Below are 7,991 nucleotides of genomic sequence, written 5' to 3'. Positions count from 1 at the left end.
TTTTTTTTTTTTTTTTTTTTTTAGAGAGACAGTTCTCACTATATCACCCAGACTGGTCTGGAACTCCTGGGCTCAATCTTCCTGCCTTGTCCTCCCAGAGTGCTGGGATGACAGGAGTGAGTCACTATGCCCTGCTCTGTGTTTCACTCTTAATAGACAAAAAAGGGCCAGGCATGGTGGTTCAGCCTGTCATCCCAACACTTTGGAAGGCCGAGGGGAGAAGGTTGCCTGAGCCCGGGGGTTCGAGACCAGCCTGGGCAACTTGGTCTGCAATCAAATCTCAAAAACTAGCCAGGTGTGGTGGCGTGTGTCTATAGTTCCAGCTGCTTGGAAGGCTGAGGCAGAAGGATCGCCTAAGCCCAGCAGGCCGAGGCTGCGGTGGCCGTGAGCATGCCACTGCACTTCAGCCAGGGCAGTAAGAGTGAGACTCCAACTCAAAAAAAAAAAAAAAAAGACAAAAATGATACTGTTGAAAACCCCAATCTAACTCTCCCGCGTTCTATTCCCTTTCAGAATGGTAACTGCTATCCTGAATTTGGTGTTTTCCTACCCAGGGAGGCTCACAATACATAGTACCGCCTTTCATGGTCCTGTACTTCCTGTAAATGTACCAACACCTTCCACAGCCTCTGCCCTGGTTTGTTCCTCTGGATTACACTTTGGAATGTGCCTGTGTTGAAACACATGGCTCTCGATCGCACATTTTCACAAAGGCACAGTATGGTTGACCCCTGGGCAACATGAGTTTGAACTACACGCGTCTACTTATATATGGATTTAAGCCAAATGTGGAATGAGGGACGCATATGCAGAGGGCCGACTTCTGTCTATGCAGGTCCTGCAGGGCCGACTGTGGAACTTCAGCATGAATCATTTAGGGTACACCTGGAGGACCTAAGAGCCCGCTCTCCATGTATACCCAGGGATGACTGCATGTACCCCTGTATGGACAGGGCACAGCTATGCATACATCTCTGGGAGAGGGATATCTAAAGTGATTGAGTATGGACTCTGGAGCTGGTTGACCTGGGCTTGAATCCTGGCTCCACCAGTCATCAGCTGTGTGACCTTGGAAAAGTCACCTGACCGCTCTATGACTCAAGCACCTCCTCTGTAAAAGCAGACTACTAATAGTACCTACCTAGAAGGCTTTTTGTGAGAATTCATACACGCAGGGCACTTAGACAAATGTCTAATAAGTACTATGCGTTTGCTGCCCCTTTGCTGCTGCTGCTAGTATTAGTAGTCTTTATACATGGTCCCAAACCATGACTCTAAATGCACAACTACTAAACTATGACCACAGATGCTTTCTTGACCGTAAAAGGAACTGTCACACTCAAAAAAGGTCAGGAACCTGACACATTTGGTAGCTGCTCTCAGAGTCCCCTCTGCGCAGCCCGCTTCCTGAGAGACTGGGGAAATTGTGCAAACCCGAGGCCCTGGTCTCCCCCACCCCGCGACAGTCATTAGTCAGCGGTTTCAGTGTGAGTTTCGACAGGCTGAGTGTCCTCGTTCACCAGAGCAGGATGATGGGACCGTCAGAGCCCTTGCAAGCCAGATGCGGGAATCCTTCCTTTCTGCGGGACTCCCTGAAGAATACAAGGTGGCTCTGCGGGACCTGTGTTGGAGGCCGAGTTCAGGAGTCAGCAGGGGCAAGGCGGGGCCTTTGTGTTTGTGATGAAGATTTTCTTTTCTTCCAGATGTCAGATGCAGCCGCAAGTCCAGGAACTCAGGACCAGGATAGCCACCATGCCCCCTCACAGTCCTGCATCCAACGAGCACACACTCCATGCCGTATAATTCTGGGGCATCGTGGCCTGAGTCTCCAGGGTGCCCAGTGTGTGTCTCAGGCTGGCCAGGTGTGCGAGACCCCCAAGGAGGTGACTGGGCTCCAGAGTCAGGTCTTCACTTGGTGCTCTCCCCACCTTTGAACTGGGCGAGTGTGTGGCCCCAGGAGCGAGCCCCGCTCACTTCCCGGTCTCAGACTAACCCTGGGAACATGCAGCCCCGCACCTGGGAGAGCTTCTCTCCCGTGAGATGAGGGGCAACGGTGACGCTGTCTCTGCTCTGGGTTCTGTGAGCCTCAGAACTCCCTGGATGGATTCTTGGCCCCCTCCGGCCCTCCAGAGAGCAGCCCTGTACCGTCCTGTTCTGCTGACCTGGCACCTAGGATCCTTCCTCAGGTGTACACATGCGTGTGTGTGTGTGTGTGAGAGAGAGAGTGTCTGTGTGGATATCAGTGCCCTATGAGGCTGTGTGTGTGTGTGTGTGTGTGTGTGTGTGTGTGTACCTAGGCCCTGTGAGGCAGGAGGCCAGCCTCACAGCCAGAATGCCCTACTCAGCCCTCCCAAGACACTGCTCATTCCGGAAATGATAACGAGATGCAGGTCTCCACCTTGATAAAGACCACCGCCACTTGCTCCTCAGGCCCGGCACCTCTTCTCTCCTCCACCCCTCCATCTGCTCACAAGAGCCTCCCTGTCCTCATAAGCTGAGCCCTGACTCCATCCAACAGCATCAACGCCGGCTGGTCTCCCCGGAAGACAGAGCTCGGGGCACTCTCGGCCCCCACACTGACATACTGACCGGCCCAGGAGGGGGCTGGGCTCTCGGAGGCTCTCAAAGTCAGCCTAAGTTAACCGCACCAAACACTGCCTCCAGCTTCCCTGTTTTTCCAGGCTGTCTCTTACCACCTGAGCGCCTGGATTCAGGGGCGAGGCTGGTCAGACCGCCGTGAACCCGCTCTGCTGGCCCCTGGCTAACTCTGTTTACCTCTCTGGGCCTCAGTGCCTATCCGTAAAATAAAAGGGTTAAGTACAGACATTCCTTAAGGTGCCTTCTACTCTGAAAGCTTTCCCAGGGGGCAGCCTGTGTCCCCCTCCCTGGGAGGCCCCACAGGTAGGGCTGCAGTCCCCAGGCCAGCTTGTCCCAGAGGTGCAGCCTCTGTCCCAGAGGTGCCGTTCTGTCCCAGCCTAGGCAGAGGCCGCCGAGGCGAGCCGCTCCCCTGTGATGGCCCAGAGGTGGAAATGAATAGCTCCGATCAGGGAGGCTTGTGAATCACAAGGGTTGTGGCCACTCCAGGCACTGTTATCATGATCATGCTTCTTAACTGCTCTGCTGAAAATGGCAGTTCCGTTTCCCAGTCGGGGCCCTGCCCATAATTGCTCCCGATGTGCTTAAATAAGGTGACACACTGGAAGCAGGGAGGACATGTTTCTCGCCATGGGAAGAACTGGCTGGCCAGGCCAGGAGACTCCATGAAGAAGGGTCTTCTTCAAGCCACACTGCAACAGCATGCCGGGTCTTACCACGGTACCCTATCCTTATTGGCAAATTATGTGCAAACTATCAGAGAAGCTAGCAGGGAAAATGCCCAACTCTTTCCCCCTCACAAAATAAATTCCTGCTCCCGAAGTGAGGAGAATTCTGAGGTTTTTAGGCTTTCCTTAGAACTCTTGCCCTCGCTAGAGGAGTCTGGTATCAGATGACCTTCCTGTGACATGCCACCAACAGCCACAGGGACCTTCTGGGAGAAGCAACAAGGTGTGACAGAAAGAAGTTCCTCACTGGGAATGAGGCTTTGGTCTGCTCCTGACACTGCCCCAACTCACCGAGGGACACTGAGTAGGGCCTTCAGGAACAGCGATCAGGACAGCAAGGGACAAACCCATGTCCCATCAGGAGCAGTGACAGGCACTGAGAATGGCTGACCCCACACAGAAAGGTCTCAGAGAAGATACAACATATGCTGTCACATCTGGGACAGGCTGTCTGTCCTGGGCAGAGCGATTACACGTGCAGCACCTGGCCCCCACGGGTAGGAATGGGAGTTGACACCACCATCCTTCCCTCCTAATATCCGTCTGGACCCCAGGGTTAGATGAGAACAAACCCAGGGTGGCCAGACGTCCCAGCCTAACCTGGAGTGGGACCCAGGAAAACACTGAGCCTGGTGGCTTCCCACACCCCACCCAAGATGAACCAGGACCCAGAATCTGGCTCTGGTCAGAAAACACCCTCTATATCAACCCAAGTCTAAACCTTCACCCCCCTTCCCCCCCGGTGGGATCCAAAAACTGGCCTTCACAGCAGGACTGGGCAATGGTGGATAGAAATCCAATGGCCCAAACCACAGGTAGCAGCTTGAACCAAGAACTCACAGGGCTGGTAGATGGAAACGTGGATCTCTTCATAGTAAATTTTTGGGTTTGGGAAATACTTTTATTTTATTGGAGTGAGATTTTTTTTTTTAAATCATAACAAGATTTACTACAAATTGATTCAACTTACACATAAATAGCAGCAAAAGCTGCTAGTTCTTTTTAAAACATGTATGCTGGCTGGGCATGGTGGCTCACACCTATAATCCCAGCACTTTGGGAGGTGGAGGTGAGAGAATTGCCTGAGCCCAGGGATTCAAGACCAGTCTGGGCAACTTGGCGATACCTCATCTCCACAAAAAATCAAGAAAAATTAGCCAAGTGTGGTGGCGCACTCTGCAGTTCTAGCTACTTGGAAGGCTGAGGCAGAAAGATCACCTGAGCCCAGCAGGTTGAGACAGTGGTGGCTGTGAACACGCCACTGCACTCCAGCCTGGGTAACAGAGTGAGACTCTGATTTTTTTTTCAAAAATGTATTCTAGGAATATCACAGAGATGAAGAAATGAATTAAACCTTCGACTTTCCATTGAAAACATCTCATTTTGCGTCACCACCCTCAGGATCATCACTAAGTAACATCAGGCAATCAATCGCACAATGGAGAAATTATTGATCAAAAGTCTGTTTTCCCTGCTCAAGGCTAAGTTCTGTGAAGGAAGGATCCATATCTGACCTTAGACAGTCTACATAGTGTCTGGTGCACAACTGGCATTCAAAAACACATGATGAAACAACCTAAATGTTCATCAGTGGGTGAATGGGTAAACAAAATATGGTCTATCCATACAATGAATATTTTTCAGCCATATAAACAAATGAAGTTCTGATAAATGCTACAAAGTAGATGAACCTCAAACAATTATGCTACCTGAAAGAAGCCAGACACAAAAGGATCTATGTTGCATGATTTCTTTGATATAAAATATCCAGAGTAAGTAAATCCACAGAGACAGAAAGCAGGTTGATGGTTGCCAGGGTTGTGGTGGGGGAGGAATGGGGAGGGACTGTTTAATGGACACGAAGTTTCTTTTTGGGGTGACGAAAACGTTCTGGAACTAGACTCAGGTAATAGTTGCACCACATTGTGAATGCACTAAATGCCACTAAATTGCACACACTGAATGGTTAATTTTATGTTACATGAATTTGAATTTCATCTCAAGAGAATTTTTTCTTTCTTTCTTTCTTTGAGTCAGGTTCTCACTGTGTCACATTGTCCAGGGTGGAGTGCAGTGGCATGATCACGGCTCACTGCAGCCTCAACCTCCTGGGCTCGGAGGTGATCCTTCCACCTCAGACTCCCAACTAGCTGGGAGTAGCTGGGACCACAGGTGCACACCACCAAGCCCAGCTGATTTTTAAATTTTTTTTTCAATAGAGGTGAGGTCTTGCTATGTTGCCTAGGTGGTCTTGAACACCTGGACTCAAGCAATCCTCCCTCCTCTTCCTTCTGAACTGCTGTAATTATAAGTATGAGCCACCACACTTGGCCTGAAATTTTTCTATTAATCCAGGGGTCTCCAACCCCCGGCCACACACCAGTACCTGTCTGTGGGTCTGTAGCCTGTTAGGAACCAGACCACGCCACAGGAGGTGAACAAGGGGGGCGTCATCTGTATTTACAACTGTTCCCCATGGCTCACATTACTGCCTGAGCTCCGCCTCCTCTCAGTAGAGGCATTTGATTCTCACAGGAGTGCAAACCCTACTGTGCATGAAAGGGATCTAGGTTGCACACTCCTTATGAGAATCGAATGCCTGATGGTCTGAGGTGGAGTCGAGGCGGTGATGCTAGCGCTGGGGAGCGGCTGCAAATACAGATGAACGTTCGCAGTGGGGTTTGACTGCACAGAGACCATCATAAGTCAATTGCTTGCAGATGTCTATCAAACCCTATCAGTGAGTGACAAGTGAGTTAATGTACTTCAATTGTACAGCTGCATCTGGCGGCAGGCTTTAAATCAGAATCCGACACTTATTTAGTATGTGCATGGCCCGCCCGTTATTTTATTTGCCCCTTCTATCCATACCTCTTTTTCTGTTTTAGGGTGAGTTCTATAAATATTTCATTATATATTACAATGTAATAATAACGGAAATAAAGCGCGTAATAAATGTTATACACTTGAGTCATCCCCAAACCATCCCTCTATCCCAGTCTGTGGAAAAACCATCTTCCACAAAACGGGTCCCTGATGCCAAAAAGGCTGGAGACTGCTGTCCTAGTCAACCTTGTGTTGCTCTGTGGAAGCCAGAGGGCGAGGACCTCTGGCATAGACAGAGGTGTGCCATCTTGGCAGTAAATGAGTGAGGTCCCAAAGGGGCTTGGCCCATGGCCACCCCAGGGTGCTCCCATCCTGCCCACTTCTTATCTGCCACTGGTCTAGCACTATAAAACAAATCGTGATGTCATCCTGATGGGACAACGTGACCTTCGACAGCTATGGGGAAGCTAGGACAGCTGAGTCTTCTGACATGGAGTCCAGGAAGATGAGGAGAGTAGCACAGGGGTAGGGCGTGGGCCAGGGAGTTGATGCCATTACATGTGTGGATTTTCACCTTGTCTTACAGACTGTCGCCCAGAAAGTGTGTGTGCCATTTAAAAAGGGAGAGGGAAGCCGGGCTCGGTGGCTCAGCCTGTAATTCCGCGCCTTTGGGAGGCTGAGGTGAGTGGATTGCCTGAGCCCACAGGTTCGAGACCCGCCTGGGCAGTGAGACCTCATCTCTACAATAAAACAAAAAAATCAGCCGGGCGAGGTAGCGCGCGCCTGTAATTCTGGCTACTCGGAAGGCTGAGGCGGAAGGATGGCCGGAGCCCGGCAGGTCGAGGCTGCGGTGGCCGGGAGCGGCCACTGCACTCTACTCTGGGCGACAGAGTGAGACTCCAACTCAAAAAAAAAAAAGGAGAGGGAGACAGGAACGGTAGCTCACATCTGTAACCCTAGCACTTTGGAAGGTGGAAACAAGAGGACTGCCTGAGCCCAGGGGTTCGAGACCAGCACGGGCAACTTGGCAAGACCTCGTCTCTACAATAAAGAAAACAATTAGCTAGACATAGTGGTACATGCCTGTAGTTCCAGCTACCTAGAAGGCTGAGGCAGAAAGATCACCTGAGTCCAGGAGGCTGAGGCTGTGGCGGCTGTGATTGTGCCACTGCACTCCAGCCTGGGCGACAGACTGACACTGATCCAAAAAAAAGGTGTGGAGGGAGGAAGAGTGAGCAGGTGACATCACATGACATCAAGACTGTTTCCACAGCCCAGGCGGCCAGGGTGGAGGGTCATGCCTGTATGCCATGGGTTCAGGTGGCTCCCAGCCCTCTTGTTTCTGTTTATGACTGTCCTTCCCAATAGACTGTGATCTGTTGGGGTAGAAACCTCAACTTGCGCTCTCTGCTCCCAGATGCCTGTATGTACTTGATCACTGTGGTTTACTCACTGAATGAATGACAATCCCTAAACCGTGAGAGAGGCCAGAGCCTGTTTCTGACCTGCCTAAAAGATTTGCCATAGCAAAAATAAAAAAACAAAGCGGGGGGGGGGGGCGAATCTTGGTGACAAACACTGGGTTTGCTTGTCCTAACCCAGGGGTCAGCAAACTATGGCCTATGGGCCGTCTCCATCCCACAGGCTTTGAAAAAGGTGGTGAGTGCTGGGATCGGTGGCTCAGCCTGTAATCCTGCGCTTCGGGAGGCCGAGGTGAGTGAATTGCCTGAGCCCCTGGGTTCGAGACCCACCCGGGCAACTTGGGGAGACCTCATCTCTACAATAAAACAAAAAATTAGCCGGGCGTGGTAGTACGCGCCTGTAGTTCCGGCTACTCGGAAG

This window comes from Carlito syrichta, unplaced genomic scaffold (genome assembly GCF_000164805.1).
Source record: "Carlito syrichta isolate Samal-C Ts95f unplaced genomic scaffold, Tarsius_syrichta-2.0.1 Scaffold303709, whole genome shotgun sequence".
Lineage (NCBI taxonomy): Eukaryota > Metazoa > Chordata > Mammalia > Primates > Tarsiidae > Carlito > Carlito syrichta.
This window is presented reverse-complemented; position numbering follows the sequence as displayed.